A 24,434-nucleotide genomic window follows, 5' to 3' on the forward strand; every position below is an offset into this window, starting at 1 on the left:
GTTTTGATGCCTATTTGTGACTTGTGATTACTTCTACGGCATACTTTGTGATATTGAGTTGTGATCTAAACCTTATTGAACTATTTAGTGTGGACTGTTAGGTTGTGCTGGTTTTCTATACAGGTTTTAGCCTGGAGGTTCGGTTGGGTTGGAAAAGGAGTTCCTGAATTCTATTAGATTTACTTAATTTTTCTAGTTAGCATGCTAGGTACCGTGTTGTTTGGTACTCACCCTTACTTTTTCACTTGTGTAGGTTTTGGGCCTGAACTTTGATCACCTTCTCTTTCTGATCACTCAAGGATTCCAGAAGTTTGGGAGAGGTAGCTATTGATATCTAGCAAACTCTCAGATTTCTGTATTTTTATGCTTTACTCTATTTGAGAGTTGAAGACATATTGAGACTTGTATTTCATTTCAGTTTTCTTTTCTTTAGCGGGTTGTACATGTGACAACCAATCTTTGGGGGTATTTAAGTTGAAAGACTTTCGTTTTTCCTATTTACTTGCTTATTTAGACCGTTTCCATTTTATTTTTCGTAAGTATTGGATTTTAGGCTGACTTGTCCGATGAGAAAAGACATGTGTCATCACATCCGAATTTGGATCGTGACACCATCATCTTTAGTTTTTGGACATAACCACATTACCATTTAAAGACCATTTTTGTTTTCCCTGTGTATTTTATCTCCTTTGTTTAAAGTTAAAAGAACTAAAACTTCCAACTCAAAAGGGAGGAAAGTTAATGAAAGAACACTTGCATGTTTTAGAATTAAGAAATTTATCTTTATAATGTCACACTAATTAAATGAAAAATCGTTACATGTTCACATTGAAAAAGATATTTATTTTTATAAATAATATAACATATAGGGGGAGATATAACATTATAAGAATAGGGAAAGATCGGTAGTTGAAAGGTGAAAGGTTGTAGTATTAAGACATTAATGAGGTTTGTTTAATGAGGTATTATGCAGATTGTTTAGACCAAAAACAAAAGAAAAAAAATCAAAAATTTGAGGAAAAAGATAAATATAATCTTTGGCCAACCAAAAGTGCCACATCACTTCTCTAACATATAGCTTTATATTATATATAGATAGATATAGATTCTATTAAAGGTGTTTGGAAGAGATATTTAGTGACTTCTAACACACATTTAATTCTCTGATTAACGGGGAGGAGGAGAGAGGGGAATGGGTGGAGAGTAATTTATTTTATTTTTTAAAAAAAATGTTAAAAAATAAACGATTAATATTTAAGAAAAATTGAAAGTTAAAATCTCTGATGCTAGTTCCTTATCAATTTACTGTAATTTTTTATTCTTCCATGTGATTGTTTTTTCTAACTAAATATTTCTCTCAAAATAAAAAGAATTAGATCTCATTTTTACTTTTATATTTATATTTTACTTTAGTTTCTTTGTATTATAGGAGAAAATAAAATTACATAGAAAATTATATATAGCAATCATTAAATGCATTTATAAATTTCAGAATTCTTTGACGATATTTTTCTATTATAATAGATACATTTGTCTATATTTCAAAAATACTTAAGGATACACTTCTTCTCTCTCAGAATTCAAATATCATTTTAGAATCACAAATAAACTTACATAAATATACTATATTGACAAAATATTTATCATTTATAGCAATAATTGTTTTTCACTGGACACTTATAATATATTTATAAAATAATTTTAATACATATTAGCAAGAATAATTTATAAAACTCATATAATACAAGTTTTATTCATGAACAATATATTTATCACACACTTTAATACACTTATAATCAATTGTATCAATTTCTTACCAAACAAGTATAATATATTTTAAAACATTTATAATACATTTGTATTGCATGCATAATTTACTTTTAATATATGACAAATATATCATAATATTGCTATGTATTGCTATACATGATAATAAATAAAAAGTATCGCGAAAATTAATAATTATATATTAAAAAGTGTTATCCCCGGTAATTATGTAGTTCTGGTAAAATAAAATATTATTGGATAAGAACACAAATGGTTTATTTTCATAAGAAATATGATATAGGGGGAAATATTGTTATGACACAGTTATACAATAAAAAAATTTAAATGACTATACAAATAGTAAATTTTCACAAGACTATCACTTCTAAATTCTAAAAGCCAAAAAAAGTAAGAAAAAATCATATTCTTCTATAAATACAACGAAATTGATCATATAAATATATAATTAATAAAAAGGAATAATTCAAAAGTTAGTCTTTCCTAAAGTACATTTTATTCTTATATATATAGTTTAGATGTAAAGAAAATTAATAAAATTTAATAATATAAAATTATTCAATCTTATTTTCATAAGGGATTTACCTCGTAATAGTCTTAATTTTTTACCATAAATTTGGCTTGTAAACATCGGTTTGTCCTTCATAATAGTTATATTGAAAGAAACATCTTGATTTCGAGTTGATATATGAATAGGCGGAAAAATTTTCAAATATTTATAAGGCAAAAGATAAAAGGGAAAAAGGATAAATATACCCCTGAAATATCAAAAATGGTATGTGTATACCCTTTGTTATACTTTCAAGATATCAGTGTTCTTACCGTCCAAATTTTAGAGTGTATATACCCTTTATACTAACGGTGGGACACATGTCTCAATCTTAACTGCCGACCTGATATTTATTAAATTTCTACCAAAAATCAAAAGAATCACCCGAATTAAATAAAAAAAACCACCCAAATACATAATATCCACACCCAAAAATATAATCGAAAAATCCCAAATCAAGAACAAATTCCATTCATCTTTCCCTCAATAGAAAGGACGACATTCAAACCTCCGTAGAAGAAGATACGCTTCAATCTATCGGTATTCACTACAAGGAAAAGGCTTATTAAGGACCAAAATTTAGCGACAAGTTATAAATATGGTCCCTAAAATATACTTATAGGGATGACAATATTAACTTGTCCCTATTTTGCTATTTTATATTCTAAATATACAAAGAATGGTCCTAAAATAAAAAAGTTCAGCGGGTCGACTGACTCAGTAAAATCAATTCATGAGAAAATTCAATTCATTACCAGAATATCCATAATTGACCAGAGATTAATCTATAGAGGGAAACAACTACTGTGGGAGAAAACGTTAGCCTGCTGCGACATTCAAAATGATGTTGGATTACAATTGGTTGGACGAATGTTCAAACATCTTAAACTTGTGAAACTTTATGATCTAAACTTTTGATTCAAGGATATAATGGCAACACATAATTTATTTTTAAGAAGTGTATAAGGTTTATTAATTTTTAACATAAGAAATCAACACCCAAAAAAATTATTAATCCCTGCCTATCTTAACTCTACATAACTAAATCTGGCATAACTAAACTCTGCATTACTAAACCCTGCATAACTAAACTCTGCATTATTAAATCCTGCATTACTAATACATGCATAACTCTAACCAGCAACCAAACGGCCCCTAAAAACTTTTCCCTCTCTAGCAATAAACTAGCTAAAATAGCCAAATCCATTTTGCTGAAGCCTTAGTTGTTTTTAGGAAAATTTCATATATGGCAAACCTCTTGAGCATAATTACTAAATATGGTATAGTTTCCCTAATTACTTATAATGACAAACATATACAAAAGTTGTAGCAAATTATACAAATATTGTAGTGAATTATACAAGCGCTATACCCACGAATTATTTATATACTGAAATATACAAACACTGCAAATTGTATAACGAATTATACAAATGTTGCACACGAATTGTCTAGCGAAATATACAAACGTTGTACAAAAACCATAAATTGTATAACGAATTATTCAAACGCTATATAAAAACTACGAATTGTATAATGAATTGTACAAATGCTATTGTATATTGAATTATACAAACGCAGTACACCAATTGTATAGCAAAACATACAAATGAATTATAGCAAATCTCAGAAAAATATATCCATGAATGGTAATAAAATGAAACTATACCCATATGGAGTAATAAACTAGTAATGTTTGTCATCTCGTGTAATATTTCCATATTTTCCCTCTCTCTAACAACTTCTTTGGATGGTGATTTTCTGTGGTATAGTATGGTATAGTTAGTAAGAGAACCACGTTTGTTTTGATTGTTTCTTTAATTATATGGTAATGATATGGTTTTGTTTCATGATTTTGTAATCATGAAAACCCTCACTTTTTAAAACCACCAATTTGATGATATCCCATAGTTTATTTTTTTTCCAATTATATCCTTACTTAATTTTAAATAATTTTAATTTACCCCCTATTCTTTATTAAATATTACCCTAATATATCCATTGTTTTCATTGTCGTATTACTCATTCTCCTCCGCAACAATTTTTAAAGTTTTTAGGGATTTCAAATTGAAATTCTATCTTCAATTGTGCTTGTTATCTCTTCAATTGATGGTTCTAGGGATTTCAAATTCAAAATCTCTCTTTAATTATTATTAATTTTTATAATAATTAAGGGCATTGCCAAAATATATATATATATATATATATATATAGCAATATGGTGAAATTTAGGATCCATATAGAGATTAAAGCTTGAAGACAACAACAAAACTTCTCATATACCACTGGTGTCTACATCAAGAAGTAAGTTTCTTCCTTCTGATTCATCTCCTCCTTCTTCTTTTCTAGTAAAATCAAAAAAATTCCTTCCTCCGTTTTTCTCTTGGATGATTGAATATTATATGATTAGGCTCTTATAGATACTGATTGTTTTTGTTTTAGGACTAACAATGATAGTTTTATGTGTAAAACTGGGGGTTGAGGGTCAAGGACGAGATATTTGAGAGTGCATTTTAGGATTTTCTCGATTAGGGTTATGTATGTTGCTTGAAGTGCCAAGAAAATTTGGTAGGAATGTCATTGCAATTTTTTCTCCAACGAATTGATGAATTGGTTGAATATTTTTTACCATTCGAGTTTTGATTTCAGTTCCTTTGCTTTGAATTTAAATGGAGTTTTTATTGTATAGTTACCTTATTCAATTTGGTAAGTCTAATCTGACACTAAAGAAAATTAGATGAGAAAGAAACTATGCTGTGACTTGTGAATGGGCTTTGTTTAAGTAACTGAATCTGTTTATTCAGTAGCATGCTAGTTTGATTCTCACTTTCTGCTTTCCACGCTTTTGCAATCTTCTTGAGCAACTTTGACGCGAAAATTTCCTGTCAATTTTTGTCTTTGATCACTGTTGCGAAGATCAAGTTTATTGTGACCTATAAAATTTTCATTAGCAAAATCTCTGTACGAAATATTTGAGCAAAATGCACTTGAAAAGAGTTTTTGGAAAGTAGTAGTAATATCAATTACTATGAGAGAAATTGCCTTCCCTCAACACTCTATTGGGTTGTAGTTAGTAAAATGTGTTTTTTCTTTCAAATTATGCTTCTACTACACAAATTAAAGAATAAAATCAGTTGTCTCACTTGAATGGATTTATGTACAGTACAATAATGAACTGAAAATTCGAAAATATTTGGCAACTCCCTTTCAAAGCTCTTCGCTATTAATAATTGTTTTTACTTTGTCGAGAACAACTCCCTTTAAAATGAAAATATTTCTATTTGCGCAATTATTATGTTCTTTATTGGATTAAAGTCAAGTGATCCCAAAAACTTTAGACGTATGTGTTGCATATAACATATTTCATTCTAGTTACTTATAAGTTTTGTGTTTCAAATGGCGCCTTAATTGTTATTTTCTTCCTTCAACTATGGGTGCATTTTTATTTCTAAAGTTACTGCTCGTAGTGTATTTTTGAAATCTTAACCTACTTGGAAATTTATTGTTGTTTTTCATTACGGTTTTTTGCTTAAGCTATTTTGTGGTTGTTGTTTTTAATTAGCTGCTAGACCATTTTACATAAGTTGCTTGGATCCTCATGCAGTTTGGTGATTTTCTTCTGCTTACTCTATATCAACTTAGTACGTTCTTTATTGTATTACAGTTTAGTAATCCTAAGAACTTTAGAAGTACATGTTGTGTAGAATATACTTCATTATAGTTACTTTTAGTTTGGTGCTTCAAATTGAGTCTTAATTGTTATTTTCTTCCTACAACACTACTGTTGCATTTTTGTTTTTAAATTTACTGCTCATGATGCATTTTTTGAATCTGAAGCTACTTGTAATCTAAAGTTACTGCTCAATCTAGATGGAATGTATAAATTCAGTATAAACAAGCTTGAATATTTGGATTGCGTGTGATTTTTCTTTGGCCTACTTACTGATCCATTGTACATGTTGTTCCCAGTTGGTAGATCTATATTCCCTTCTTCTCATCTATGTGACTATACCATCCCAAACCAAGTAAGTAATTTGACAGTACATGAACATGTGGCTCTGATTTCCTCTTAAGTGTGGCAGTAGGTTTATTTTTCATAGTCATTCCCCAAGCTAGTAATCTGTCCACTGTTAGCAACCTCCGATTTAGTGTTAGCCATATAGTGAACTGTGCCTCAGACCTCGCATCATTATCAAGTCGTAGAGGCTTCCCTATTACCCTCTCTTGGTCACCTATCAACTACATGTATAGTTGTTTTATCATGCTGCTTTGTCTACAGGTACTAGGAAATATGTTAAGCTTCTGCCTAATTTCAAAGATGTTCAGCTAGTTACTTTTATAAGTATAAATGATCAGCTAGCCAGTAATGAGAATATTGTGTAGATTGTCAGTTGTGCCTAGTTCTTGGACTTCATTTTTGATGAAGTAAAGAGTTGTATTAATAACAAAGCATGCAGTTGATGCAAGAATTACAATTACAAAAGTGGAATAGGCAGCTCCTAGCTAGGAAAGACAAAAAGGAACCTATCATAGAACAAGGGAGCCTTCTTTTGTTGCAATTGTATAGATAACATCTATTTGCAAGTTGGAACCTTCTTTTGGTAAGATTGTCCTAGGTTAAATATGAATTTTAAGGGGAAATGTTCAAAATAATCTTGAAGAATAACTGTTGGATACCCTTAACAGATGCCTTCAATGGTCCGTTGAGTGCACCACAAATCCTGCAAGTATCCGTCGTAGGCAGAGGGGTCTGTCTACTCATGGGGTAATCACCACGGAACCCATTACGGGCCTTTGAGGGGCCCTTATGAATTTTTCATGCCTTATATGTATTGTTGGTATTTTAGTCTTGCATGTGAAGCTTTTTATTTAGTCGTCATAAGTGGCTCCGAGTACAGTCTGACCTGAGTCTTGATTTTATTAAAAGTTGGGTATCTGAATTATCCTTGTTGCATCTGAGATACAAATAAAGTTACCTATCTACTTTGTTACTGGATGCTCAAACTGATCTATATGAATGAGAAGGATATGATAATTTGAATCATTCTAGAAAAAAAGTAGTTTTTGTTTAGTCTATTCTCCCCTACTTCAGCTCTTCTCTGTTTTGTTAGAAAGCAATACCAATAATTGGATGGTTTGGTGTGTGTTTTTCCATTAATCTAGGCCTTCCTCTCTATATCCCATTTACATGTACTTGGTATTACTTACTTACTATATTAGATATACATGCAATGGCTTCTAGTCACTTCTTCTATACCATCTTCGCATCACTTAGATTGGGTAAACAATTAAGAATGAATGAAAGACTTTTAAATTTTGTGATCTAAAATAAATTATAGACACTTTTTTAGCTACAAGTGTATCTCATTAAGAACAAAGTAGGAAGTTTAAAGTTAAATTGTTAATAAATATAAAAAAAAAAAATCGACTTTAAGAATGAATATAAGATTTGTGTCTTAACTTTATTGTCAAGCTTTTTTTATGACAATATGTTTCTAACTTTGTGCAGTCATCAAGTAATCTCTGGAAAGATCATTTGGAAATGATTATTTGATTTAATATCTTCTTCCAATTTATTTTATAGGTTTTTAAAATGATTTATTTCTTTTACAGATTTTGGATTCTGAAGTATACAAGAAGCATATTTTTGATGACATAGATTGACCATCACTTTGCTGGGAATGTCAAGAAAAATTTAGAGTATAGTTTAGGCTGATGACATGATTTTTTTGTGAAGATTTTATGAACACAATATCGTGACTACCATATGTCATTGGTGTACAATGACATGACTGATGCTGACCATTTTTTGTAATTAAATCAACTACTTTATATTCATTACCATATCTTCTAGGAGCAAATTAATTGTGATTTAGGGTCTAGATTGTTACTCTTTAAAATTCATTTTAGGAGTACAAAATATGGTATGGTTGTGATGATTTACGGACCAGCTTTAAACTTGTAAGAGAATGATTTATAGACAAGCTTTAAACTCGTCATGGAATGAATATATGGACTAGTTCTAAAGTGGTCTCAAAAAATGCTTAACGACCAGCTTTTGACTGGTCTGGATGTGTGTTTAACGATCAAATTTCAGTCCCCCAAAACTACTATTAGGTACTAGAAAACAGGGTCCTTAAAATACTTTTAAGGACCAGTTTTAGAATGGTTGTGTTAGCGACCAGTTCACTAAACTCGTCCCTTAATATCAGTAGTGAAGGAGGCTATAAGGACCAGATATGTTGGTCGCTATTGCCCTTTAGAGACCAGATTCACAATTTTAGGAACCAGTCTTCCCTTCGCTATTGAGCAGTTTTCTTGTAGTGATTACCTCAGGTAATTTTATCTTTTCCACTCACAATCCAATTGGGTTTTCAATTTCAACTGAAACCCATATACCCAAATTGAAAAAAATGGACACCCAAATTGTCTAAGAATCTGAAATAGTGAAAAAAAATGGACAGCCAAATTGACCATGAATCTGAGGGAGTAAAGAAATCAGACCCCTACGAGAAGAAACCCCTAAATTCGACGGAAGGTTTTGTGGAGGTAGATAATAATGGAGATTACAGTGATGAAAGTTTTACGAAATCGTTTTCTGTACCTAGGTTTTTAAGGAAAGTGTTCATAGAGGAGCTAAATGATGACGGTGGTCGTGAACATAGGCTGTTGGTGGTTGCTGTTCATACTCTTTTTGTAGAATCTGGGTTTGTTCTTCTCAACCCTTTTACGTTTACTAAGTTAGTGTGTCTCATATTTTGAAATTTCAGGCCTTGGGGGACATCACGAATGACATTGCTTTACACCTTACTTGAGGTTATTGACCATGTAAAACAAGGTAATTGTAATGTGATTCACCCTATTGAGTTAATGTTTCAGTATTTAGGTCTCTAAGTCTGATCTGAAATTAAAAGTGAATTGTTTTGAGAGTTTTGGGTTATATTTTTGGGTGAGGGTATTATGTATTTGGATGGGTCTTTTAATTTTTCGTAGAAATTTAATAAATATTGGGTTGGTGGTTAAGATTGAGACACGTGTCCATCATTAGTATAAAGGGTATATATGCTCTAAAATTTGGACGATAAGGACACTGATGTCCTGAAAATATAACGAAGGATATATACATGTCATTTAATAATTCGAAGATATATTTATCCTTTTTCCCAAGATAAAATAGAGCTTACTCTTTAGGAATAGTGTTTGACAATTTAATGACTTATCGATTGATACTCTAAAGTCACTTACAATCTGCTAGAGAGCCAATTTCTAAAATATACACAATAAAAACATAAAAAGTCTAAATGATCGCAACATTTTGTTTCTCGTGTTAAAAAATGTAAGTCATAAATATGAAGATGAAACAGGTGATCTTTTAAATATATGTGCATACATATGTTATCTATTTGTGTAGACTGTAGAGAAAGGAAAACATAATTACTATTTAAAGGAAACGACAAAAAAGTGTTTAAAGGAAAAAAAGATATGCATGTCACAATGAGAAAAGGAAGTGAGTAATGAAGAAAGGAGGTAACGGAACTGACAAAGAATGGAATGGATGTGTTCTTTGACAATAAACAGAGGCGATTCAGAAATGGTGTAAACCGATTGATTAATGAGGAAATAAATTTATATTTATATTAATAGATAAATTAGGATTAAAGTGTGACTAATGAAAAAATCTTAAAATTAAATAAATAGAAATCTTGCCCTAGGAGAGTGACACATCAGCAGTCTGAGGATTCTCTTATATATATATATATATATATATAAGATTTTTAATTTTCGTAAGTTTATAATTCTTCTAGTTCAAAATAGTAACTAATGACTTAGTTGGACATTATATTTTTTCTCCTTTTGGGCGTTTACTTTCTTAACATAAGAATGAGTTGCATTATTTATTTTTTCATATGTTTTCTATGATATCTCTTTATTTTGTATTTTATATGAGTTTTTTATTTTCATAAGTTGATAATAACTTTTAGTTCAAATTAGTAACTTATGGCTTTGTTGGCACAACTCTGACCCGCCGTGACTGACATCCACACTAACCCTCCAATGGGAGAATCATTATGATAGTTTAACAGTTAACACACGCAGTAGATAAACAAGTTAAGAATGTGAAAATAGTTGTAACTAGAGACATAGGCCTGAGTCCCCATAAACTCAGGAAAACTTCAATCAACAACTAACACATGCGGAATAACATCCTAGGAACCGAAAGTCAATCGTACCAAAACTCTATCAGCCATCAAATCTAAGAAAGGGAATGCAATCCCCAAAAAGAGTCATAAAAAATAAAATCAATGTTTGAACATCTAAGTCCCGAAAGAAAGACTAGGATAAAGGAGAGTCCACGGCAGCCTGATAGATATGGTTCACCCTTGAACTCGAATAGCTATCTCTCCTCTAAGCGAGGTCTCTTCGCAGTCGGCTGAATATGCCCTGTACTAAAAAAAGACAGGAAAAGTGTAGTATCAGTACACAAAATCAACAGTGTACTGGTAGGATCACGCGGTTAGCCAACAAGTGAGTCATGGACAAGTAAACCCAACATAGTAAGAACATATATATATATACAGAATAAGCTTAATCATTTTCATCTCCGCCAGTACTCAACAAGATCACAATTCAACAACCTCAATATCATGCAACTTCACATAAGGGTCCTCTCATGGACCTGTAAACACTTATTTATGTATCGGAACGTGACACCCGATTCAAGATTTGTGTCGGAACGTAACACCCGATCCAATTATGTGTCAGAATGTGCACCCAATCCAAACATACAAAGCAGCCACAATTACAATCAATAGTCAATATCATATCACTAATAACAAGTTCATCATAAGTTAGGCCAGTAAGTGATCATTTCACATAATTTATAGCATGCTTCCCTATTGATATACACACATGCATACAATGAAGCAATTTAACAAGTACATGAAACACATACGGGGAACAAAACCATCATCTACCTCAAATTCGAGCTTCAACAACTCTAAAGTTAGGAACTTTCCCTTTCCTGGTTTGTTCCAATTGTTCTTGGTCTAAAGACAGTAAATATATACAAAGGATTAATATAATGGTCTACTTACTCGAATTATAGTATAATTCCCTTCTTAGACTAACCCATGATCCCAAACCCCACTTAGGGCTAATTTTCACCATTACCCACATGCCAAAACCCTCCCACAATGATCATTCACCCTAGTTTATGGGTTTTAGAAATCGAATTATGAGTTTAGAGAGTAGAAATCCTACATTTGATGTGAGAATCCATGAAAAAGTGATCAAAAATGCACTGGGTCACCTCCTAACGTCTTAAGGACAATTTCTATGTAGAAAACTATTTCTGGGATTTTTACCCATATTAATTCGCGACTGTCCCGCTCCAGGGGACCATCCCGCTCTGACGGAATTATTCCCGCTCTGACGGGTTCTATGGAAACAGAGAGCTTGTAACTTGAGCTCCAAACTCCCATTTCACAACACACCCTCAACCCATGGTGCTTCCACTCCAAATTCAATTCTGAGAGTTTTACTCACCCAAATGTGATTCCACAAAGCCGTAAAGGCTCCGTATCGTCTTGGCTATCAACTAACTTAATCATATTACCGATTCGACCCCCACTTATTACCGGATCACCCTAGATCTCACCTAACTCAAAATTCGTCCAAATTTGGCCTAGACTCAAATTTTCCGAAGCTACTACTCGAAGTTTTCTGGCCCAAATTTCTTTCTCATTGACCTATTCATAACGATGGGGACAGATCGTTACAGTTGGACATAATTATTTTTTACTCCTTTTTAGACTTTTTACTTCCTTAAAATTTAAATTAATAGATAGTATTTTCTCCATGAATTTTTAATTACAAAACCTTCATTCTTTAAATAATACTAGGATCTACACAATAATGTCTTAAGTTCGAAAAGGAGTTCTAATTGGGCTCTTTTTGAATTATTTATCGTGTATATATAGATTGCTTTTCTAAAAAACACATTTTTTAAATTTGAAATTAAAAATATAATATCATCTCAAAGATCATAAACTTAGATTTTTCAAAAAATAAATGATTGCATGTATTCTAACTCTATAGATTCACCCAAATTTTATTTATTAACCGAAAATATAAATCAGAGTTCTAAGACGTAATATTTCTTTGAGAAGAGTCCTATTTTTTATACTAATTTTAATGATAAATACAAAATGTATAGATTAATCATGTATTAAATTGTATATTCATGTTTGTATTTTATAATAATTTATTTATTACTCTTTTCATTATAATTTATTTGTTCTATTTTGTTATGACGAAGTTTAAGACACTAAAGAAGAATTTTGAATATTATAATTTTAAATCAAATATATATCAAATATACTAAAATTTCCTTTAAATTTGTGTCTTATATATGTCGTGTGAAAAATTGAAATCAAGAAGTTGCTAAAAGTGAATTATAATATTATATATTTTTTAAAATGGACTAAACAGAAAAACAGGAAAAAAAATTTGAAACAAATAGAGTATTTGATTTTTGTGTAAGGTAAAATAATTAAAAATAAAGATTTTCCTTGATAAAAGTTCAATAGAATGTATTGTAAAACTAAAAAAGTGTAGCTTATTATAGCTATAGCAATAATATTTTGATATTATAATAAAAAAAGTTGATACTAATAATATTAATTTAACATGCTCAATAAATAAATTGATAACTTTTTATAATTAATGTTTAAGAATATTGTTAAGTAAATAATAAGTGTCAGTTAATTTTAATTTAAAATATGATTACTTTTTATAATATCCGTGCAACGCGCGGATACGTATACTAGTTTATTATAATCTTTCACTAAGAATTTTATTTATTTATTTATTTATTTATTTATTTTGACAATTGCTCCTACCTCATTATGTTTTATTGTAAAATAATAAGTACGTCAATTAACCATTCATTCACATTCTTTAATGTAAAACATAATGATCTTTATTTTCATAAATTTTTATTATCATAACCCCTAAAATAATTAATAATCATATGCATGACATTATTCGGTATTCCATATTGTAATACTATGAATAGTGATATTGTAAGGCTTTGTAGAATTGATTACATTAGTTTTTTGAGCCGTAATGTTTTCAGTACTTATTATATTCATGCTTAAGTTTGACTTGAAAAATAAGATGAAGGTTATTGAATGATGATCGGCTTAGGAGAATGGATGTCGACAAGAGCTTAAAAGATTGTGCATTAATTTCATATTTTTTTCATTTTATTTTTCAATGATTAAGATCGTAAGTATGATGTTGCATTTTTTCTGGTATTTTCTTTGTGATTTATCTTTATTTTGAATTTTTGATTGTTGTAAGTTTATAAATATTTTTGGTTCAAATAGTAACTTATCACTATGTTGGAAGTTTGCTAACTACTAACCAAACTTTTTTTCTTTTAGAAATCAATACCTCTTTAATTTATATTATATTTAATAAAATTATTTGTTTTATGACCGTGCGAAGCGCGGACAAGTTGACTAGTCATTATAATAAATTTAATTAGACTTCTTAGCTATAATTTATATATTTACGAACTGTAGCTACAATTTAAGCTGTCCCATTGTATAATTGTGGGTTTATATAATTTAGAGATAATTGAGCTATTTTTGTATATAAACTTGAAATAACAAATTTATACAAACACAAACATCTGAACTTTAAACAATTATACAAATTATATTATACAAAATTACATTATACAAAAGTTATAAAAATTATATTATACAATTTTTTGAATTATACAAACTCGAACCATAATTAACGCTAAATGTTAGTGGCGAATTATAAATTGGCTAAACTATAGTTATGTTAACTAATTAACTAGTATATGTTTGTTTATTCGCGTAATTTCCCTTATGAAATATTAGAAACAATAAAATTGATGCCTATCGTTTTTTATATCAGAAACAATACTTTTATTTCAAAATATTATCAAATATACGAAAATTTTAAAGTTTATGGTTCTTTTGCATGTCAATAACATGGCCAAAATATGCATTTTGAGAAGATGTATGAAATAAAATGAAAGAAGAAATAATTTAAGTACTCATCCATTCAACTGATTAAATTATAGCTAATGAATATATAATATAGGGGTGAGTAGGGGCAAAATCTTAAGAATTAAATGCTAATGAGATTTCTCAAAGTGGCATTTAACTAGTTTCAGTGTTGTAGTATGCTTGGCTAATTTTAGGTTTGATTATATGGCTCGAAAGATCATTATCAATTCTGTGATTCAATAATTCGATAAATATATTAAATATGTTAAAACTATAATTGAAATAGATGAAAATACGCTAGTATCAGATTTTTGGTTTCAGTTGTCGAATTATGGTGAATATGTTGGATTTTGATGAGTCAAGTATGTTCGAGCGGTGTAGGTGATTAAATCGGATATCGAATGCAAAGAGAAGTTAAATATGTGGGAATTAGATAATTGGAGAAGTTTTAACTGTGGATACTAGAGAGGGAATTCTAAGTAAGACAAAGAAGAATTTTGGGCAGTTGTGGTATACTAGTAGTATTGCATGTGCGATCCTTGTTGAGAGTGCTTGTATGAGATTTATCATGGAAAATCCTAGTTTCTCGACAGTCTTGATACTTATCTTGTTGTCACGATCCAAATCCAGATGTGATGGCACTTACCCTTTTTCATCAAAAAAATCAGCCTAAAATCCAACAATTACGAAAAGTAAAGCGGAAATAGTTCAAATAGATAGATAAATACACAAAAGCGGAAGTTTTAGTCAATTAAAATATCCCAAGAAGACTGATTGATACATGTACAAGCCTCTAAATATAACATAAATAGAAATAAATACAACTCAAGTCTCGATGCATTTTCTTCTCAAATAGAATAAAGCATACGTAAAAGGGACAAGGGAGATAGCCGGACGTCAACATCTACCTCTCAAGCCACCTCGAAGCCTCGGAGGATAGAATAAAAATCACACACAGTACGAACTCAGAACCTACAAAGGTGTAGAAGCAAGGAGTGATTACCAAATAATACGATACTCAGTAAGTTAAATAACAAAATCAGGCAAATCTAATAGATACTAGGACTCATTTCATTCCAATTGAACCTCTTCAACTACAAACCTGTATGGAAATTAACCCAATCTAATCTCCACAATTCATATATATTTCAAGTAGTTCAACAACAGGTCAATGGCATCACCGAATAAGTCACATTTATCTCAAATATATCAGTTACAAAGATACAAAGGGGCATATACACACTTCACGATGACAGATGAAATGCAATGCAATGTGATGTCACGTAAAGTGATGCATGTCTGTGCTAAAGATACATCTCGGCTTGCCAAAAATGACCTTAGCATCACAATCTCACCAAAAATAACATCGGCATCACAATCTCACCGAAAATAACCCCGGCTCGCCGAAAATGACCTTGGCATCACAATCTCACCGAACCCATTTCTCATCGGCATAAGTATCAATAGAATCTTATCATAGTGTTTCAGAATCAATCCAAATAAGCATGTTGACACAAATAATGAGAAAATAATAGTGCTCACAATCAAAACACAAATTATATCAATACAATTCACGTCACACTATCCATGGTATATGAACATCAACATTTACTTCATTTACACCATTTTCATAATTATAAGTCATCAAGCCTCCATTTCGCTTCCCCTTTATCACACATAAGATCAATCGGTGAGCAAGTATTTTCAAGTCAATTTTCATAATAAAAAATGAGCAAATGATAATTTCATCAAGTTCACAATCTCATTAATGCTATCATAACATTTCATTAAGTTCATATCAAGTTCAAGTCAAGAGGTTCACGTTTTCGATCAAAATGATAGCACACATAATCTTTTTATTTTTCCGATATATCATTAAGCACAATTCTCATGATTATCATCCCAAACCTTGTTTCCATTACTTCCACACACACATATGAAAGCAGATTCAGGTAATCTGCAAGATTTATGGGGTTTTAGAAGTTCACTTGCCTTAGTTAAATCACGATCAATCAAACACTTGGGCCTTCCCCTTGTGAATAGTATCCAAAACATCACCATCTAATCAAATAATGATTCACAATAAGATTTCGAAACTAACAACATTAATTTCATAAAATTCGAGCAAAATGGTCAAAATGGCTACAAAACTCAATTCCGTGAGCGAAGGGTAAATTTGGAAATTAATACTTAAATACGTTATCCAAAGTATTTGGAAACCAAAAGTGACAATTATTTCGAAAATGGAGTTGAAATCAGTCCATAATAATCAGATTTACTAAAATCCATGTTCTTGAGAAAACCCCCAATATCTGGATCCTAAGCCCCGACTCAAATCTAAAATATTTCTTGAAAAATATCTTACCCATGTTTAAGAAAGTTTAAATATGAAATTTCATCAAAAATGGAGTTAAAATCAACCTTGAAATCCTAAATTTATCAAACTTTAACTTTATTGGAAAACCCAAATTATATGCGGTTAATATGATGAAAATAATCGATGAATTAATAAGTTTATGCCAAAAATCAGTTTACCCATAACGTAGTGTTATGTCGAAAAATGGACAAAATGTAAAATTAATTTTATCTTTATAAGAAAAAATCAATTTTAGTAAAAGAGGAGTCGCCACTTAATTTTTTAAAGAAATTAAGAAAACTTAATTTAAAAGACTCTAACAGATTTAAGTCTTAAAAATTTAGAGAAAAAGGGTACGAGGTTCATATTACTATTTTAAAAAGGTTTTAGCACTTAAAATAGCCGCTAACATGCGGTTATCCAACGATTTAAATATTATTTGACTAACTTTGAGAAATATTAATTTAAAAGAAAACGAAGACTTTGAAATTATTTTTAGATTTTTTTTTTGATAAAACCTAAACATTTGATTATAATATACATGTATATATATATATATATAAAAGAAGTAAAAGTTTATCAATGACTAAGTAAATATAAAAATCATTTTAAGAATAAATTAACATGAATTGGTTTATCCTTAGGGGAATTCAATTAAGTTAAATCAAACTAATCAACTTCTACGTTATTATAAACAAACGTAAATAAATAAATAAATTATTACACCCCGAATTAAATATAAATGAATAAAGTATGAAAATTTGGTCCAACACTTAGTTTCTGTATGCCTGGACTAAGTTATTAGGCCATCTGCATTTTGGGCCTTAAGCCCAATATCGCAGTTGTATATACACTGTATTGAATTATATATACACCATATACCACGTGTTTATTTCTTGTAGATGTTGTATATCACTGTATATGATGTTATATCATTGTGTATCAGACTGTATATACATTGTATACAGTTTTTATTCCTTGTAGCTGCTGCATATTATTGTATATACACTATATATAGTGTTTTCCCCCTGTATCTACTGTATATCACTGCATATATACTATATATAGTGTATATTCAGTATATATAACACTGTATATAGTGTATATACAGTATATATAACACTGTATATAGTGCTTTACCCCATGTATCTACTGTATATCACTGCATACGTACTATATACAGTGTATATACAGTGTATATAACACTGTATATAGTGTTTCTTCCCCTGCACATACTATATATCATTGCCTATACATTGTATACAGTGTATATACAGTGTATATAATATTATTTCTTTACATCAAATTGTATACACACTGTATATCAGTATATACGGCACTATTTTCCGCTTGTATTCTGTGTATACAACCCAATATCAATATTCAAATCATAGATATTACATTTTTTTCCATGTATCAATTTTCAGTCATTTGATCAAGATGATAGGAGACTCAAAATTCAACGATATGCAAGGATGAAGTCCAAATATTAACTCGAATTGATGTCACATGCACCAAAATAAAATTACATAAGCATTTACTCATTTTAAACTAAATCAAGGAATATATCATGGTATTTTGAGTTATTAAATTGATGGGCACCCTAGAAGTGACTAACAACATGCTAACTAGCTCAATTTTAAAGAAAGAATCAAATCAATTAGGCCATGAAGGTTCTAACTAAATATAACTTAAGCATATTTTATTATCTACATTATGTTAAAAGAAGATTTTGAAAACATGAAAACCTATATTGTCAAGGAAAACTACTTGAAAAAATAATGAACAAAATTAAGTGTTTTCATTAGATAATCCTAACACATGCTAGCTAATTAATCCTAACACATGCTAACTATAAGGAATTTCTATCACTAACCTAGCTATTCTTAATACATGCTAACTAAGAAAAACAAGACTACAAATCAACTAACTATAAAACATGAAATAATATGAAATAATTAAATAAAATAAAGCTAAGAAAATGTTTTACCTTTTTCTGGGCCACGAGATGGAAGACGATGAGCGGAAGACATTCACCACCATCCAAGAGCTTGATGGAACTCCAATCTACAAAAAAAAAGATAAAATAAAAAATTAAAAATTTAGACTCGAACCTTCGTGGGTTCGACATTATAAGAACACTGTTCTTAGCCTAAATTTTGACTTCAATCTCCTATTTTCCTTGAAGAAAAATATAGATTGAAAGCTAGATATTTTCACAACTTTTAGGCTGGAGACAAGAGTCCAAAAATCCTAGCCAAGTTAAGAAAATTTCTAACTTTGGGTGGCTAAAAAACCTCTCACTTCTTCCTCCTTCTTAATAAGAATATGAGCCTTTATATAGGCTCCAAAGACATCAAATTTTCATACAATTTTCGATGTGGGAGTTTGAGATTTTTTTTTTTTTTTTTTAGAAAAAACTAAAATTTTCAAAAATGCAAACTATAATTAAACTAACCTAACCAATATTGTATTTAGTAAAATATGAAATCTTTTGAGGTGATTTTCGAACAACAAAATAAATATTAATCAAAAATATAGTAATATAGAAATATGTATATTATACTAAATATTTTTTAAAAAAAAGATAAAAAAATAGTTAAGAATAACATGAAAATATTTTTATTTTTTATAAAAGCTAATTATTTCAAAATTTTTGAATTCAAAGAAACTCGATAGCTAATTTGCATTGTGGATGGTCAAAATTGGGTGTCAACACGTAGTATCCTAAATATACCTTTTTCATAAAAAATGGAGTCCAAATCGATAAAACTCCAATTTTGCACAAGAAATTTACTGATAGGGGAAGAAAACTAGATGAAGACACATGAGAAAATGCCGAATTGAGGATTATATACTAACCTCTGTTATGTCGGAAAAAGACGGTTTAAAATTAATTTCAATTTTATATAGAGAAAATTAATTTTAGAAAAGAGGAGTCGCCATTTAATTTTTTTAAAGAAATTAAGAAAACTTAATTTAAAAGACCCTAACAGATTTAAGTCTTAAAAATTCAGAGAAAAAGGGACGAGGTTCATATTACTATTTTAAGAAGGTTTTAGCACTTAAAATAGCCGCTAACATGCGGTTGTCCGACGATTTGAAAATTATTTGACTAGCTTTGAGAAAATATATTTTTAACAATAATCGCAGCATTAAAAAATTTAAAAGAAGTATAAAATTTAAAACATTTAAGATAATTTATAGGAGTGATAGACTTGGTATAAAATGATGAAATAAAAGAGGGATAAATAATTTAAATGAAACAAACGATCATAAAAAAAAGGTTTCTCTCCAAGGGATTTAATTAAGCTAAACTAAACTATTAATGTTAGAATTAGGATAAAATTAACTAATTAAATAGTAGTAAAGACAATAGAAATTAGTGGTGCCTAAAAGGAAACATTTTAGTTTTTAACATTAAACTACCCGCAAATATGTAACAACAAAATATTTTAAAATAGACGGAAAAAAAATATTTAAGTATTCATATTCTTCGGATCAGCGCCGGCTTATTAATCGGAAGACAAAAATATAGTATTTTGTCATTTTTCTGTTCGGGTCGACTTCCATCATTTTCGAAGGGCCTATCTACCCTTACCCCTCCTAAGTTTATTTATTGTTATAATCCTAAAATGATCTAAAAGAAATAATAAAATCTAATGTCCTAAAAGATGTCTAACGTCCCAACTTAATATTCAAGAGACATTGGACGTACTATTACAGTAGGTTTTGGACTAAAGAAAATATAGTCATCCTAATTAGACACATCGCCAAATAAAACAGATGGAACGAACAGTTAGCACATAAAATTTCAAGTAAGCCTCTAGATTAATTATTTAACATGCTTAAAAACATAGGTAAATAGTGAAAGTTGTAATAATTATATGTGTGTGCATACAATTAGATATACGAAATTTAACGCAAAAATTCAAACATGATAAAATAAAAACATTCTTGATAATTTTTAATTATTAACTAATAATATTTATAAAATCCTATTAATATGATTTTTAGTTAATAGCATGCTGAAAATTTATTAAAATACTATAAATATGGTTTCTAAATGTTGTGTTGAAAATTTATTAAAATGTCACAGACATAATCTCTTTATAAAATAATATCCAATATATTGAAAATTTATAAAAAATAGTAAGCATATTTTTAATACCATTATATGTTGAAATATTTATTAAAATATTATAGACATGATTTTAATATAATATAATAAATAATTATTAAAATTCTATTGGCATGATTTCTAAATAAAATATCAAAAACTCTTTTAATCCTATAGATATGATTTCTATATGATTTTTATCATGCTAAATAAATCCTTCGGACATGATATCTAAACAATTAATATGTTAGAAAATATTAATTAAAATATATATAGACATGATATATTAAAATTATAAAATCATATGGGCATGATGTCTATACAACATGGTATGTTAAAAATATTAATTAAAATAAATATAGACATGCTATATTAAAATTATAAAATTTGATGGGCATAATGTCTATATGAAATGGCATTCAAATCTAAATATTATTAAATCATCATATTCAAAATTATTTAATAGATCCTACACATATAATGTCTAAATAGTTAATATGACAAAGTTATTGTTTGAAACTATAAACATAGTTTTAAGTTTAAAAGGCAAGTTATAGTGTAGAAATATCATCAAAGTAATTATTCTAATAAGATTTAAAATTTAATAAACAAAGGTAACACATATAACATAGATAAATTATTTTTGAAACATATATGATGATAAACAATATTTAACAAACTATCCTTGGATCATTTTATTTTATGTTTTGATTAAAGCAAACATCTTGTAAAAATAAAATATTTATATCGTGAATAAATGGACCTAAGCATGTGGAAATGAGTAGTATATGTAACCCAAGCACACATAAATTTATGATAAACTATAAAAAAAATAAAAAAAATAAGCAAGTAGCAAGTAATTCCCTCCCCATGTATTCTCTCCTTTTATTATATCCAGAGTTTATTATTACATGCCAAAATAATTAAGAAAGAATAATACACAAATAAGAACATGATTATAGGCCTCCACATATAAAGAAAAAGATTAGGACTAACCTGGATGCTTTAGTTAGAAAGGATACACAAATAAAATCTAACTTGTGATGTTGAGAACAAGCAGAATAATATTAAAACATGTAAGACAACTCCTTTTTTTTGAGATGTAAGAAATGTAAAAAAAATAAAATTCTTCCTTCTTAACTCTCTTTTTGTTTATGCTCTCTCGTGTTTTCTCCCTTTTCTTTTTTCTCCTCCTCTCAAATGAGGATGTGAGTTCTTCTTTTATAATGATGAAAGATATTTTAAAAACAAGAAAATCAACAAAAGTAGTTTCACTATTCTTAATCAAGTCTCTTTCAAATAATTCAAACAAAAGAGCAAATATTTCAAAAGGGATACCAAATTTCAATGAAATCAACCAAATTTTCAAAAACAAATCAACTAATATTTCAACAATGAAATTTATCAAAATTACAACAACCAAATCAATTTGGTCAGATATATAAAAAAAAATGGTAGAAAAGTCAGAAAGATCAACTCCATTTATCAGGAAAAAAAGTCTCAAATATCATGTTAAGAGGGACCCATTATCAATAATTTAGAAAAAACTAATTAAAGGGAATAATCAGTTTCAAAGGATAATAAATTAAGACTACAAACCATCAAATCCAGATCCATCAATGTTAAATCAAGAATTATCAATTCTAGCAACTTATGTTAAAATTTTAAGAGCACAAATCATATTCATACTGCTGAAAATATTAGAGTTTCAAATTGGCTATTTTAAAACAAATCAAGATAAAAGGAAATATCAATCTGCAATCTAAGCAGGGGACTAATTCAAGATTAACAAAGGGGAAGAAATGAAATAAATAACTCCATATGACTCACTACAAATTCTCAAATTCAACATTAAAGCTATAATAATTTGAAACTCATAAGTTAGGCAATACAGTACATGTTTCAACAAAATAATGTCCATGTATGATTTTTTTATGGGTTAAAGAAAGCATATACAATAATATAAATTCTTAAAGACATAAACTAACACACAGTCACACAACACGAATTCAAAATCAGTGATACGAGAACCATAAGCACTAAATAGGTAAAAGAACATCCAAACATGAATTAATTCAAAATCGAACGAATCGGGACAGATCTATCAATATCCGTCTTTAACAAACCCAAACCTCGACCTTTTATTTGAGTAGAAGTGTGTCCACGGTGATGCTCGTCGTTGTCTCAGTCTCCGCCTTCGCTGGTTTGTCGGACGTTGTAAGCTGCTGTTGTTGTTGATGTTGTTCTCGATTGAGGGTCGTTTGTGTGTGGTGTTGCTGGACGTCGATGGAGCAGCGGCAACAGAGAAAATAGAGAAAAAGAGATGAGAGGAGGCTGGAGGGAGGAGCGTAAGGACGGCGACATGAGAGAGAGAGAGATCGGTGAGGGTGAGAGAGTGTGAGGGAACGGCGTGAGAGAGATCGAGAAAGAGGGAGGCGACAGCTTGTCTTCTCTTCTCTTTGGAGAAGATGAAGACTAGAGAGAGAGAGAGTGTTCTTCTTTTGAGAAGAAGAATCAAATTAGTTTAGGGTTTTGGGTGTTAGAGATGGAGAGAGATAAAGAATGAATAGGGGTCATTTGATCAATCAAATAAACGAATGAGATTGAAATTGAGATTTAAAATTAGACCACATTAGATTCAATTAGGATAGAATTGAAATGAATGGGAAGAGGATTGATTAGAAATTTAATAAATTGGATAAAAATGACTATGCTTTAAATAAAATGGAGGAAAAATTAAATAGATTGCCATCTAATTAATAACATAGTATATATATTGAATAAGTAAAAATCATGAACTTTATCAATTAATAATTTTTATGTATAAAGTAAATACTTATGTATATACTATGTGAATGTATGTATACATATATATATATATATGACGTACGTATGTATATAATACTTACTAAAATAGATGCATAATTAATATAGTTAACTAAAATATATAATAAACTTAATTAAATAATAACTTTATATGCACATGTATACAAGACATATTAAAATAGATATGTAATATGTATATATTAATAAGAATAAGTAAATTAAAAAATAAACTCAGTTAAGTAATATTTTTTATATAAATAAAATACACACATATATAATATATACTAAATAAATATGTAAAAATATTCGAATGTATGAAGCTCGTTATTTTAAAAATAAAAATAATAAATTTAATAGTTATAATATTAATAAATAGCAAAAATATTATAAATTACAAATGTCAAAATATACGATTTATTGGGTAAAACTAAATACAACTTTATTTATTTAATAAAGAAATATTTTTGAAAAATGCTTATAGCAATCTGAAAAATAGTTATGGATCGGTAAAAATTGGGTGTCAACAACTGTCCTTTTCTTTGAATAGGGTCGATGAAAGAGATCCTAGGCAAAGAAAATTGACAAATCAAATTTTGACCGATCATATCTTCTTCTTTCTGAAAGGAGGTTTGGTACGGCCTTTTAGAAAGTTATGGCCGAACTCTGGTATCGAGTTTCCTACATATATCATGTTATATGAGAATTTAGGCCACTTGTAGTTCAAAATGCTTGATTTGGTGCACGATTTTT

General features: G+C 29.2%; 1 long non-coding RNA gene across 1 annotated transcript; it reads left to right on the forward strand.

Annotated features, from left to right (window-relative positions):
* Positions 1 to 4,537: 4,537 nt before the first annotated feature.
* LOC129881561 (uncharacterized) lies at positions 4,538 to 8,274 on the forward strand. The gene is made up of 2 exons (XR_008765615.1): positions 4,538 to 4,639; positions 7,949 to 8,274. It is a non-coding gene; the product is annotated as an uncharacterized LOC129881561 (long non-coding RNA).
* The last annotated feature ends 16,160 nt before the right edge of the window (positions 8,275 to 24,434 follow it).

This window comes from Solanum dulcamara, chromosome 3 (assembly GCF_947179165.1).
Source record: "Solanum dulcamara chromosome 3, daSolDulc1.2, whole genome shotgun sequence".
NCBI classification, from domain to species: domain Eukaryota; kingdom Viridiplantae; phylum Streptophyta; class Magnoliopsida; order Solanales; family Solanaceae; genus Solanum; species Solanum dulcamara.